General features: G+C 37.2%; 1 pseudogene; it reads left to right on the plus strand.

The window, feature by feature from the left end:
* Window positions 1-15,878, plus strand: part of LOC122059861 — a 28,203-nt pseudogene that overhangs the window by 11,961 nt on the left and 364 nt on the right.

Below are 15,878 nucleotides of genomic sequence, written 5' to 3' on the forward strand. Positions count from 1 at the left end.
AAAAAATCTGCAATGGGGTTTGCTTCCCGAAAGCAGTGAGTTATTTTCCAAGAAATGGATTCCAAATAATGAAGGAAAAAAAACCATTTTTGGAGAGCAAACCAGGGGATCTGCCTTCGTTGAATCGCTGACACCACAGACGCCGAGTCTGATTCTATCCACACATGTGTCGCATTATGAGTCTGTGCCATTGCAATTCCTTCCAATACCGCTTCAAACTCAGCCTCGTATATCTTCTTAATACCCAGAAAAATACTAAAAGAATCACAAACCTGGCCTTCACTGTTTCGCATCACACCACCTGCTCCAGCTTTACCAGGATTGCCCAAGGAACTACCATCCACATTGATCTTTATCCAGCCAGGGGCCGGTCGACACCAGTGCACCTCAAGGGGTGGAGAGGAAACTGAGGGAGAAATCGATAAGCCCAGATTTCTGCAGCATGTGGATTCCTATCTAGGCCATATATATAGACCACTAGGTTGTAATCTTCTCAAGTCAAGCAATACAATGTAGTTCTAATACTTAACATGGTATCAGAGCACCTAGGGCCAACACCCATCGATCCCAAGATTTTTTTTTTTCTTTTCTCAATTATCTCCACTTCCCATTGTCGCTAGTTGCTGCTACTTTCTTCTTCCATTGTTCTAGTTAATCCCTCTTATCTCCATGATGTCTACCAATCCACCACCATCAATCACTACTACCGCCTCTAATACAAATATACTTTCTTGTCTCAAAAGCTCCAACAAGTTTGCTGTCATTCAAGAGTCAAATGCGTCATGAGCCTCACCCCTGAACCAAAATTTTCTTTTCTCTTCTACATTATCTCTTGCTGTAATGTGGCCTTTTTCATACTATTATGGCCAACCCTACTCCCATTAATGATCTAATTGAAAGCTCCAATGAGCATCAACCTGAACTAAATTTTCTTTTATTCTTCCCTTTCTTCTCTTTTCTCTCGGTACTCCTTTTTTTTTTTTTTAGGTTATTTGACTATGTTCTTGGCGACCAACAGTACCCTCACGATACTATTCAAGTTACATTGTGGCATAAAAAAGATGCTTCGATCACTATATGATTATGTTCTAGGCAACCTCCATTGCCCTCAGGATTCTACTCCAGCTAAAGTTTGGTGTGAATAGGACGCCTCAATAATAAAGGCCCTCAGCTCATATGATTATGTACTTGATGATCAAAGTTGCCCTCAGGATGCTACTCCAGCTAAAGTTTGGCGTGAACAGGATGCCTCAATAATGAGTCTCTTAATTGCCTCCCACATAAGGAGGCCCTATCCTTTGCATATTCTAATGAAGGCCCTCCGCCAGGCACGATTTTCTTCCCTCTAAGACAAGCTATGGATTCGAGCGCTCAAATCCTCATCTTGAGGGGGTGTATCAGCAAGAGTTTGAGTTCCACTCTGTCTCGGACATTATCACCTCCTATGCTAGTCTATCTTCTCTTATTTTGTAGGAGTCCCACTGATTGCCAATCTCTACATCCTATTAAGACTCCTGCCTCACTAGAGTTCCATATGATATCAAACCCTATCCTCTCATAGAGTTTGTATTATAATATAACTACTCCTATTAGATCTCCTTATCAGATAGAGTTTCCAATCATGTGGATTCCTATCTAGGCCATATATATAGACCACTAGGTTGTAATCTTCTCAAGTCAAGAAATACAATGTAGTTCTAATACTTAACACTGGCCATGGTATTGTAAACATAATTCTGGTGCTTTGTTTGTGTGTGCGTGTGCATGGATGTGATGTCTGTGTTTGTGTGTGTTCATACACACCCATATGTGTGTAAGATAATAGGCTTCTGATCTAAAGTTTTGGTGGTGTTTGGCCCATTCTATCGAGATCAATGACCTATCCAGTCTTAAAGTGGGGGAACCTTGACTGTTAGTTTTGAGTGAGGAGTGGTTATGAAGAGCTGATTGATTAGCTCTCTCGCATTATTTAAATTAATAATGCTCCATTGACACTATTGTCCTTCCTTGAGCACCCTCTTTATTCTTGTTTACTAATTTCACAATATTCTAATTCTATTAATATTTGGTTATTCATTCTAGTACATAATGTCTTCTAACTCTTTCTAGAAACTCCTATAACTACCACATCTTCAGGCCTATCAACTTTAGCATTACCTAAAAGCTGCTGCGTCTGTTTTGACAGGCCATCAACATTTTGAATGCTCCACTTAGACATTCCAAATTTTCTATTTGGGTTCCAAGTACATAGTCATCCGACTGATGTCTTAAAACTAGGAAAACCTGTGAAATCCACTGAATTTGAGGATTGAGGTTTGTTATTTTGTTACTCGTAAGATCTTCTCAGTGTAATATTCCTCACAATATATTGTATTAAGACCAAGAATGTTCCAAACAATTAATTTCTTTATGGAGGGGGAGTGAGAGTATACTTCACCTCCTTTGTAAACTTCCTTCTAGCCTATCTTGTTCAAGAAATACCCTAACAAAGAGACATTTTTTTAAAAAACTTTTCTAGAGGTGGATGCTTAGAAGAACCTTGTTGTCCATCAGGGTTTCTCCTTGGGCTGTTGGGCGCTACACGTCTCCTTTAAGCATAGGAAGAAATCTCTTGCATATTCTTCTGTCTTAAGGAGAAAAACTTTAATCCTCTTCTTTCCTCAAGAGCTTGGTTTTATGCCAAAATTTCAGTCATCTTCCTTATCTCAAGAGCTTGGTTATTTGCCTCCTTAATTGAGACCAAATCATTGCTATTTTTCTAAGATGTAATGACCACTGGGGTACATAACCTCCCTCGTTCATGGCTCCCTTTCCCATCAACAAGAAAAGATTTGAAACTTCACATTATTATGGGAACGGTAAGTCTTATGGACCAAACCTACTTGGTTCAGAAACCCTTCCTTTGGTGGTTTTGATCATAGCTTTTGTACCCTTTACTCTTTTAACTGAGGTATAGACCTTATTGTTTTTCCATCCCCGAAGTTTCATCATCTCTCTTTCTCACTCTGAAAGTGATGTAAAATGAATGTAGGTGGGGCTGCAAGGGCTACTGACAGTTTCATCTGTCTCGTTAGAATCCATTTGTCATTGTATCTGCATTTATGCAAATGCTCCTCAAGTTTGTATCCACGGTTTTTTCAAAACCTTAATAGCACATTTCCAAGTCCTTTTTTTTTTTTTTTTTATGCTTTCTTTGGGGAAGGGAGGTTTGGCTGAGGTTACAGAACAGAAGGAAATAGCCCTGAACAAAAGGGTTTAGGGCAGTGCTCACTCACCCACGTCAGTTGCTATAATGGATTTGAGGATATTGAGGGCAGAACTTGACCAACTTCTCTCCTGAGGTAGAGAAGACCCGAATCATGCTGGTCAGTCAACTTCCTGATTGACCTTTCTATGGGTGTTGGAAACCTCTTGCCAAAACATATGTTAATAAGTGGCTGGTGTTCTTCATGTATCTACTCCTTTCTCCATTTTTTATGCCACCGTCTCTCTGTGATCCTTAGTTTCTTGATGTATACAATCTAGGGCCTATGCTCTTTGTCTATATCCTTTTAAATGATAAATAAAAAGTGAAAAGGTAGTTGGACAATAAATTTTCGTTATTTCTAGCATGACACTTTTATGTGGGTACCATGGGTTCTTAAATTCTATGCAAAACTATGGTTGTTGGTGCATTTCTCTTAGGCTTCATTTATGCATTGTATAAAGTTGCTAATGTAATACATAGATAAGCTAGTCCTGATTCAGATGAATTGGTCATTGCATTCAAATTGATTTTATGAACAAAATTTATTTTTCTTTCAAACTAATTCAAATAATTCACTCGTTTCATTATGTCCATGAGCAAAAATATATCCTATTCTAAATTTCTATTTTCTTTTTATTTTCCATTGTTCATTCTCACCTCACTTCTGAATTATATGCAATATTAGGAGCACATAGTCAACTAAATTGATGGAACTTGGAACATTAACACACATTCTTCCCTGGTGAAGTAATTACGGAACAGGGCAGTGTAGGGGATCAACTTTATTTCGTCTGTCACGGTGTGCTAGTATTAGTCATTTATCCTTAAATTTTAAGTTTTAAGTAATTGTAGGGGATCCACTTTATTTCGTCTGTCATGGTGTGCTGGTATTAGTCATTTATCCTTAAATTTTAAGTTTTAAGTAATATTATTGTGTAATAACTCCTCACATACATTGAGTTAGTTAATTATCTCCTGATAGAGTTATTTCTGCCTGTATTTGTATTAGTATTGGACATTGGATTTCCCTTACTGGTTTTCTAAATCACATTTATTTTATTTTTCCATTTCTAAGACTCAAATTTTGTATTGCACGTTTTCAACAATTTATACAAATCTAAGATGATATCTGTAGGAGTTAGTGGGCATAGGGGAAGACGGATTAGAGGAGACTATTTCACTTCTGCACCCTCATAGTTCATTTGGGGAACTTTCTATTCTTTGCAACATTCCTCAGCCTTATACAGTTCAAGTTCGGGAACTTTGTAGGCTCTTGCGGATTGATAAACAATCTTTCACAAATATTCTACAAAAGGGAAATTTTGTTGGAATGTTCACTGTCCAACCCAAAAGCTTGGGCTATTAGGCAGAGAGGCCCAGGTATATGGAGGCATATAAGGTTCAGAGTTTTCCAATGTGGGATTATTCCCAATACTCATCAAGTGTTGACCTATTTTGGGGCAGTACATAAGGCGTGTGGACCCTCTTTTTTGGGTGATCATACATGGTTGTATTATTAAGTAGTGGGTCTAATGGCTCTGAGACCATGATGAAATGTCCAACCCAAAAGCTTGAGCTACTAGATGGAAAGGCCAACTGGTATATGGAAGCATCCAAGATCCCATTGTTTTCCAATGTGGGATTATTCCCAACATTTTTTTTTTTTTTCTCTCTCTCTCTCCATGCAATGGTCATAAGAAATATTTTTTTGAAGCAATTATGTTTTTCCTTCATGATTATTACTCATGTAAATAAATTTGTGTGCAGACTATCTCTAATAGCCTATTAACTGACAGGGAAAGGAATCAAATTTTCAGATAAAACAGTTGGAATCTGACATCGCACTTTATATTGGAAAACAAGAAGCTGAGCTTGCGTTGAGGGTGAACAATGCTGCTTAACAGGGAGACTTATACCAACTAAAAAATTTGATCCAAGCTGGAGGAGATCCAAATAAATTAGATTATGATGGAAGATCACCCTTGGTGAGTAACCAGTGAAAAGTTATTGTCATAACCACGTTAAGTTTGTTTTTTTTCTTCTGTTCTAAGCATTAATTTGGTTTCCGAAAATCTAGAAGGCATTCATAATGGTGTTGGATAAGTTTCAGAACTCAAAGATGGATATACATTAAACGTAGATACTAGTGTTATGATCAGTACGTGTGAAGGAACTTAGAACTGCAATATCCTTTTTTTCATCAGTTAACCAATGTTATAAATCAGATGCTTTTGCATCCATTCAATTTTATCCAACACTGTGATGAACTACAACTCAAGTAGTTGCCAGAATTGTCAGTGAAATGATGCACTCAGAAGATTCTTAAATTTTGTTTGCTTCAATTGCTTTCTTTGTTGTTTATAACTCACTAACAGGACAAACGAATTGGCAATTCATTTGAAGTGGACAATCAATAGTTTTGTGTATTCATGGACAGTTACAGTAGAGGTTCATAAGTCAATAATTCTGATGGATTCTTCTTCCTTATAATCTGCAAGTTAATTTCTTCATAATCTTTTGAACCCCTTTTTATGCACAGGCTGTGTGCAGTTTGGTGCATCGGGTGCTTCGTTCAGTAAGGGGATAGAAATGTTATTACACACTCCCTTCTCTCCCCCATCTGACTGTTGAATGGACAGCAAAGTATGTACACAGCCATGGACATAACTTTTTTCCTTAAACCTTTTCTTACATGTTTTCACACTTCATCTGATTCTTCCTCACAGTTTCTGAAAGACAGTCTGGAACCAACCTACTGAGAGGAATGTTCCTGGTTGAACATGATTAATATTTTTTTGAGTATGGAAAACCAAATCCAAAGTGAAACATTCTGAATAGTGTCTCTAGCTTTTCCACATGTTGATCTTCGTTGCTTTCATTTTCTCTTAAATAATTATTTGCAAACCTGTAAAATTATAAAATGAAATGAATGGCTGAAATTAAATAGTTGGTGACTCATGTGAGTCAAACAAAGTCACTTCAAATCATGTTATCCTATTTGTTATATACAATATGGGACGAGGTTAGGTATGCCGCCGGCTTTCCTGGAGCTAGCGGCTCAACCAATGGGAGAGGAGGGATGGGCTGAGAGGGATATAGGGGACTTTTCTAGGAGGAGGAGAGATAGACACAGATCTGGGTATACTGGTGGCATACCCAGCCTTTTCCATTTATATACGTAAATATCGTTAAAAACAAAAATAGAACAGAGAAATACAGGAAAAATATGGGGAAATTTCAGAAAAATCAAAGAATCACAAATCCATAAATTTGGTTGTTCAGTAGATGGGGAAGACAATAGTTATAATACATGCAGGTGGTTATAGACCATAATTACTATCTAGGACAATAAATGTGGAAAAACATGGGAAAATTCAGAAAAATTAAAGAATCACAAATCCAGTTTAAACATTCTCGTAGAATAGGACATATTGGAAGCAATGTACCAAATACTCGGGTATTTGAACTCTAATCCTAGAAAGGGGTTGTTGTTCACCAATCATAATTAATCGAGAATTGAAGCATACACTAATGCAGATTGGGCTGAGTCTATGATGGATAGAAGAACCACATTAGGATATTGCAAGTTTGTGGATGGGAACTTAGCCACAGTGATTACAAAGCTGCTATAAATATAGTTTATAATCTAGTTCATCATGACTGTATTAAGAATATTAAAGTTGTTCATCAGTTCATAAAAGAAAAGATAGACTTTGGGTGTATCTGTCCTCAACGCATAACCTTTTCATACTCTTCTAAGCAAGCTGGGAATGCATGGATCTATTCTTCCCCAAATTAGGGGGGCGGGAAGTGTTAGAATAGTAGTCTATGGGGGCATATATGTATTCATATGGTGTCATATCCATAGTTGTTATTTACCCCAACATCATAAGGGTATTTTTTTATATTACTTGTTTACATAAATATAAATGAATACAATCTAGGTTTACGGACAGTACACAGCCTTCTCTCCCTTCTCTTCTCCTCCTTCCTCTTTTCCCTCCTTTTCTTCCAGAGTGCTGAACTGGTTATGCATCTTAACAGTTCTAGTCCTTCCCTAATATTACTTGCAACTTCTTTCTTCCCCTTCTCCTCTGTAATCTCTTCCCTTTTTTTCGCTAAAGATTCATTGTATTAAGAAGGAATATAAAATGTACATCCCAATATAAAAGGAAAAAAAAAAAATATCACCACCATCATACATAAATTTGACTAAGATAAAATTTGACCAGCCCCACCTTCGGCATTGCCATCAGCAGGAAAGGCCCCCTTAAATCTTAGTCTGAATAAAAATCTATAAGTTCATAAATCGATATCTTGGACGCTGGTTAGCATCCAATTCCAATTCCATTGAAACCAACCGAGGCCAAGCTTCCACTGGATACGACACTTCAAATCTCGCTGATGACTTTGCCAAAAAATCAGCAATCACATTTGCCTCCAGATAACAATGCGTCACCTTCCAATTTATTGAATTCAGGAAAGATAACAGACTCCTCCATCGTTGTAGAGCAAACCATGGGACTAAACCTTTAGAAAGAAGGATTACCACAGCCGTAGAATCGCATTCAATCCAAAGATGCTGAAAACCATTTATCTTTGCTTGTTCAAGACCAGCGATCACTGCCAAAAATTCCGCTTCAAAATTTGTTCTGATACCGACATATTCTCTGTAGTTCAAAAGGCTGTCCCCCTTCTCGTTTCTGAAAATTCCGCCTGCTCCGGCCTTCCCTGGATTACCCAAGGAGCATCCATCAGTGTTTAGCTTAATCCATCCTGGAAATGGGAGACACCATCGAACTTCAATAATTTCTCTACGAGTTCTTGTTACCCGAGGAATTCCTATTCTTCTAGCACATATCAGATCCGGGATGGAAAGGGGTTTCCCAAGATATACACTAGAAATCATACAAATTTCTCCTTTCACTCGAGCAAAAATATGTTTATAATGAAGAGCTGGACCATCATGATATCTAGCATTTCTCTCCATCCAGACAGCATATGGGATCAAAATAAAGCCACAAAGCCACACAGTTGAAAAAGTTAAATTCTTCCCTTTCCGTTTCCACCATGCTAAAAAATCCCCCATTCTATCAAGGGGCTGCCACCTGATACCGAATAAATCACAAAAAGAAATCCACAGAGATTGGGTGTACTCACAATGAATGAATAAATGAGAGATAGATTCTTCTGCGTTACTACACAAAATGCACCTAGAAGGCATCATCACACCCCTTCTGCGCACCTCCTCATCCGTGGGTAACCGATTATGAGCAAGCTTCCAACCAAACACAGCTTGACGAGGCTGAATCTTGGATTTCCATAAAATAGAAAACCGAGGGAATTTCTGATTTTTCCCCCTTATCTCCTCCCACGCTGATCGCAAAGAGAATGCCCCAGAATTTGACAACTTCCAATGACATATATCCTCCATAGACGATAAAGAAATTCTTTTTGCCTTCTCAAAGGTCTCAGCAAGAAATTTCGAAGAAACATTTGGAAAAGACCACTCACCATTTCGATTAAGATCTACCAGTCGCATAGTCCTCCCTATGAACATTTCCTGCTCCAACTTAGAAGACTCCGCCATGGAAGAATTTTCTAACCATTTATCTGTCCAAAACATGATTTTTTCCCCATTTCCCACTGTCCATCTTTCCATGTCCGACACGAATTTTCACACCCTCTTCAGCCCCGGCAAAATGGAGGAAGATTTATATCCCTTCCTGAGAGAGCCATCTTTTTGAACAAATCTTGCCTGCATGTATTGATTTGATGTATATCTTTCCAAAGCAGCTGTTTTGGTTTATTGCATTACTTTTAGTGTAGTGTGAGTTGATTCTACCCCTTCTAGAACCAGATATGTAAAGAATAATTTGTTGTTTCATGGTACTATATTGTGGATATGCTTTGTTATTACATTGAGTATGTAATTGCGGCTTAAAGTACTGTTGTAATTGTTGTTGCTCTTCCAGGCTCTTGGGTATCCTCTAGATGTCTTGTACTTTTGTCTGACCCATGTGGTGTGTGATATTTCTGAGTGCCTATTTTTAAGTGTTGAATTGTCCAACCCAAAAGCATAAGTTATCTGATCGAGAGGTGCAACTGGTATATGAAGTCATCTAAGGTCTTAGATTTTTCTAATCTGAGATTATTCCTAGCACTCCCCTCACGTGTTGTTACTACTTCAGGTGGCAATATATGTGGCATGTGTGGGCCATTTTTGGGATGACTATATACAGATGTATTATTTAGTTAGTGGGCCCGGTGGCTCTGATACCATGTTGAAGTGTCCAACCTATAAGCTTAAGCTTAGGTGGTGCCCAACAGGTAGATGAAATTATCTAAGGCCCCAGAGTTTTCAATCCATAATTATTCTTTACATTAGGACCCTAGTTGTGTACCACTAATGTTACAATATAAGTCCCAATGGGGAAGTTGATTACTTGAAAATTATCCAGCCAGTTATAACTTATCTTGTTGTGAGCCAGTTTATACATCCTCCAACACAATCTCAGTGCTCCAAGCAAAGGTCTTTATCGGCCAAATAATAGTGTTGGTATTAAATGAATTGAAAATAGAATTAAAATTCAAAATGCATTGTTTTGTGTTTTACTTATTTTGTCTCCCGTTAGTGTTGAACGTAAGACCTTTTTTATTTTTTTTTTGGTAAATAAAATGTGGGAAAATTTTAGCCCCACAGTGGATATGGAAGAGAAGGTTGTAAGGTTACATATTAGAATGGGAATTACAAGGGTAAGGTTTTATGAAATAAAATCTCAATATGCTCCTATGTTTTTTTTTTTTTTTTTTTTTTTTTTTTTAGGGGGGGTGGTTGGTGGTTGGGTTTTATTTTCACAAGCAGATACACTGAGCCGGGTTGGGCCAGGTCATACAATGGTGAGGCGGGGCGCTAATGGGTTTATTTTTTTCTAGTAGTCAGATTCAGGCTCAGAAAAAAAAATCTTTGACCGATATTTGATGAGGCTTTACTGATGTTGGTTGTTGTTTTCCCGACATTGGCATTTGATTATTAAATATTGGATAGAGCAGATTCAGAGATATGGTTTGTTAGGAACATATCATGAACTCTATTTGACTACTCAATGACATTGACAATTGTACATTGTACAATGGCTGGGATTCGTTGGACGATGGTAACGGCTAGTTTTTAGTGTCTTCTCTCTTCAAGAGACATCTCTTGAATCCTTTTGGACAAGTGGACCAAGGGGTATCTCTCCACTATAAATAGAGGATGTCGCTTACACTTTAGGTGTGATTGTCGTAAGTGTCTTCCTCCCTTCTCTTGTTTGTTTATCCAAGTAACACATTGTTGTTATTCTTCTTTGAGCTACTTGATTTTCCAACTCTCCTTTGAAAGTCTTTTTCAAGCCTCTGCATAATTTTGTAGCACTTGAGGAGCCGCAATAAGATAGTGCCCTTCTTCTTGCGGAAACCAAGAGTTGTTTTATCTTGGAGACCAATTTGCACTTGTCCTGGTTGCATCATTGGGGGTGTCAATGGTCTTTAGGATGGCATCAAGTGACGTGACGTGACTTAGCCCACATTCACTCTTTCCAAGAGTACCATTTGAAGCATCATCAAGTGCGTTGTCGGAAATCTCCTACCAAGGTGTTAGTCTGATTTTTTGGCTACTAGCATTACAGATAAGTTTTGGTTCTCTCTTACTAGCATTATTGTTCATATTTTTCTTTTACTTCAAAAGTCTAGATATTGAAGCTATTCAGATGTTGATTGTTTGGTTTTCTGGCTGATAGAAGCTCCACTACAAATTGTATGCTTTGTCTCTAGAAAGCTAGTTGTGATGATATAAGAACCAGGAAATCAGTACTCACAAGAGTAAAGAGGAAGAAAGAGAAGAAAGGAAGAGAGAAGGGAGAGAACAAGATCGGAGGAGGAGAAACCATAGAGCTTGCGGTAAGATTCAGAATAGCCTACCATGAGCCTAGGTCCACATACTTATAAATTAATAAATAGAAAATTACCTGGACAGAGACAGAATATAATTACAACTAAATCCATTACAACTCAACCCAACCAGTACTAAAGATATAACATAAAACCCCCTACACTATACTGTTTAACACTTGTAGCTTAGAAGCATAAGCAGCAGAATGTGGTGGCTCATTCTAGCACTAAAGCAGAATATAAGGCAATGACACAGACAGTTTGTGAAGTTGATGTAGTTGAAGATTATCCTTAAGCAAATGGGCTTCATAGTTGTTGGATCTATGAATACTTACCATTACAATCAGGTAGCCAGTGATATACTGAAAGGATATATAGAACTCCATTGCCAGTTCATTTGAGATGCAGCCATGACAAAAATGGTCTGATCCATTTTGAACTCTTAAGATCAATTTGGAGATGCAGTCACCAATTTTGAGAAATAAGTTCAAAGTTGGGTATGGTGATATATTTATGTTTAAATTGAGAGGGTGGGGGAGCGTTCAAATATATGAATGCTGCTGCTGCAAAGGATTTTTTTTTTTTTTTTTTCCATGTGACTGAAATAGTGACAGAGCCAACTATTCTTTCCAAATCCCCCTCCTTTCTATGCTCTTTTTTCTATAGTTCTCTTATTTTACATTACCATCAAGTTTGATTCGGGAAATGCAAAATTGGATTCTCTAGGAACTAAAACAATTGTTTGGGGGAAACTAAGAAATCTAAAAGTTGGTCATTATCAGGAATAACAGCACGGAAGGCTCTTTAACTTATGGATAACGGATTTCAAGGTATGGCTTGTGACAAAAGCCTGCTGCTCTCCAACTTTGCACTTTTGACTAAACCTAAATTCCGAGAACTGTCAGGATTTCTGCTTGGCAAAACTATATCAAAAGACATGTGAAATAGCCACACAGGACTGTTATCTTCTTTTACTTCATCATTATAAAGCAACAACAACAACTCAGCCTTATCCCAAGTAAATAGGGTCTCCTACATGGATCTGGTGAAAGACAGCAAAAGAAAAGAACAGGTAAAAGGGAAGGCACGCAACACAACAAAACAGAAAAATATGACTTAAATGGAGTCGGTTACATGGATTCTAGCCCTCCAAACGGATCTAGTCGAGGTCATGCTTGGGACAAGACTTAAACTATGCATGTATTTCCTCACTACTCCTGCGGTCATCTTTGGCCTTCGCCTAGATGTTTTTGCTCCTTCAATTTGAATCAGGTCACTCCTCCTTACTGGGGCATCCCTAGGCCTCCATTGAAATTCATCATTATAAAAGAACCAAGTAAAAAACATTAAGATCACGAAGATGGAATATCCATGGATCCAGTTAGGAGGACATATTTTGTTATTGATGCTTCAATTAGAAAAATATGGAATAGTAAGGAAGAAGATGAACTAGCATACTGAAAACCTGATCTCAGTTCCGACCATTTGTAATTTATTGAGGTCATTTCCAAGCATCTGTTGTTTTCCACCACCTGATTACTTATTTTTATCTTTCATTAGTACAACCACAGTTGAATTGTTATACTTAATGATTTCCCATTGATCTTGTGCCCATTTCTCTGCTTACATTTGATTATTTAAGGCAACACATAGGGGTGATGAGGGGAAAAGCTTGGTCCAAATTTTTGATCAAGGATATAGGTATTTTCCTGATTATGCGTTTCAGTCCATTATATGAATTGCACATGCATACCAGGGAATTAGTAGCATCAATTGATACAATTTTTTCAATTCCAACCATTAAATGTTGGATAGCAGTTGATGTATCATCAGGGTCACTCTACAACCTCTTTTTTTATGAGATTATGCATTGAAATGAATGCAGTGGAATGTGTGCTACTATATAGTTGCAATGCCACCCTCAGCTCTTTTCTGTTGTTTAATTGAAGAGTTTCAACTGAAGTATAGGCAATGAATTATTATTCCTAAATTACCATATAGACTATTTGTCCTTGGTTCCATAGCTCTATTGTTTGATGTACTGTCAGCAGCCATAAGCTTATGAGTTTGATCCCTCATTTCCCATGGATGAGGAAAGTTATCGAATAATAAAATGATTATTGTAACTTTGGTATTTTTTAAGAATATTATTGAAAAATCTGTTGACTGTACACTTCACTATAAATGAAGGAAATATGTCATTTCATGATAAATTTGCTTTTGATTTCAACAGCATCTTGCTGCATGAAGAGGCTATGAAGATATCACAAATTTCCTTATCCAAAAAGGTGTGGATTTCAACATTTCAGGTAACTTTCTTATGCAGTTTTCTTGCAGGGTTTTTCAATATTCTTTCACTAGATTATGCATTTATCAACAGCAATATCCTATTAATATTTAATCTTGTGTATTTCTATCATTAGATAAGTTTGGAAATACACCTCTACTTGAAGCCATCAAGAATGGGCATGACCGGGTGGCATCTTTACTAGTTAAAGAAGGAGCATCCTTAAACATTGATAATGTTGGAAGCTATCTGTGCAATGTTGTTATAAGGGGTGATTCAGATTTCTTGAAAAGATTATTGGCCAATGGCATTGATCCAAACTCCAAATACTATGATCACCGAACACCACTCCATGTAGCTGCTGCAGAAGGTTTATATTTGATGGCAAAAATTCTGGTAGAAGCTGGTGCAAATGTTCTCTCTAAGGACAGGTATCACTGGGTTCTTCTTGTTGGTTTGATTAGTTTTCCATTTTTATTTGTTCCTTAAATCAGGCTCACTTTTTTTTCCACAAAATATTTATCTGAATTTTTTGAAAGGACTGTCTAAATGACACATCTGTAGGTCTTTTAGAACTTCTCCAGTTCTCCTCCTATTGATTGCCCCTTAAAATAATTTGAACTACTATAAAAAACTGTCATTGTTTGCAGATTTTCCGAATACACATGAAATGACAAGATTTATACTCATTGAAAAAAAATATGTTATACTAAATGGGCAAAAATGTGAGGTTACAAATTATGTGACACCTTCAGGAGTGTCAATAAGAAAATCCTATGTATAATGATGTGAAGTCAAAAGAACTGCAGATTTGCATACTTTGCTTCATAATGTCAGCTTCAATGGTGCTTGATGTTTCTTCTGGACCACTTCTTTGGATTTATCCAAGTATACAGGCAGCTCATTTGCATCGCCAAGAAAGCCTAAGATAAAAGATTTCATTTAAATACTTAGGGTCCATGATTCTGCCTGTACACTTAGATCTGTCCCAGCAAATCAGGTCCCTAAGATAGTCACATTGAATGAAGTAAACTGGAGAGAATACAAATAAGTGAAACTAATATTCAATGTAGAACGTGAATATTTAGTCTCTGCATTTATTTGATTGGTAAATTCTGAGAAGATGATGTTACAATTTTCTGCCATTTGCTGATGGAGAAACACTCCACGTGCTGAAGGCCATATGTGTGGCAACAAGAATTTGATTGTGCTACTGGAAGGTGCAAAGTCTGTCCAGTTGTCTAAAAACCCTGAATACTCTCAAGAAGTTCGAGGTATCATCGTTACTCTATTTTCATGCTTCTGTTGAAACAAAAGAAACTAAAAAAATTACAGATTAAAAGGTCTAAAAAAAAAAAAAAAAAAAAAAAAGATGCTAAATAATTGCAAACTGATTACCATCCATTCCATGGGGTTATCCCCAGATATTCAGTTCAGTTCTGATGAGACTCCCAGTTCCTGTGTCACCACTTAGGGTTTGCTCCTATTCGTGTTATTTTTTGCTTGATTATATTTATTAAGGTTGGTTTCAATGTGAGATATGCAAAGTTCATAGAGGAATTCAATCTTTACATTGAGTCCGTTTGGTATTGTTTCTGTTCCAGAAACGCCGTTTCGTGTCAAAAACGAAAATTTCAATTTCTGTGTCAAAATGCAATTTTTAAACGAAAAAATGGTGTTTCAAAATTTCATATTTTTATTGGGATTTTTTTTTTTGTAAAATGGAACGAAACTGGGAAGACGGAACTCCAAAATGGAGTTCCGTCCAATCTCGTTTTTTCAGTTTTTTTTTTACTTTTTGTTCCAAAAAAACAGAAACGGACCATAAGTGCACCAAACAGAAAATTCCGTTTTTTCGTTCCAATAGAACGAAAAAACTCCAGAAACATTTTTTTAGAACAATACCAAACGGAGCCTTAGAATTGTTGCATATTCTAGCGAATGGGAGGGCTAAGATGAGAGGGACATAGGGGACTTTTCCAAGTGGAGAGAGAGAGAGATAGATTTGATTATAGCAACAGCATACCTAGCCTTTTCCCTATTTGTGGGTTTTAAGGTAGAATGTGAAACCCATTGCACAGCCCAACACTATGCCCTTAAGATTGGTTGGGCCATATCTCCTTAGATGGAGAAACGTTATATTCCCACAAACCCTCACAGTTGCTGTGCTTTAGGTGTCCCACAAAAGGGAAAAATGTTGCTCTTTCTCAGATAAAAAGAGTAAGAATTTCAAATTTTCTCATCTATTATAAGCTATTTGGAAACTCAAAGATAAAAATCCTTAACATTTGATAGTGAAAATTTCCGTTACAGCAACATTCATTTTAACTTGTTACGGTGAACTTGCATTGTTTGTCATAGTTTATGTTGCTGATCCCATCATTTTTTGCAAGTTATTAACAACCACATTGTTCT

The sequence above is a fragment of the Macadamia integrifolia genome, chromosome 13 (assembly GCF_013358625.1).
Source record: "Macadamia integrifolia cultivar HAES 741 chromosome 13, SCU_Mint_v3, whole genome shotgun sequence".
Lineage (NCBI taxonomy): Eukaryota > Viridiplantae > Streptophyta > Magnoliopsida > Proteales > Proteaceae > Macadamia > Macadamia integrifolia.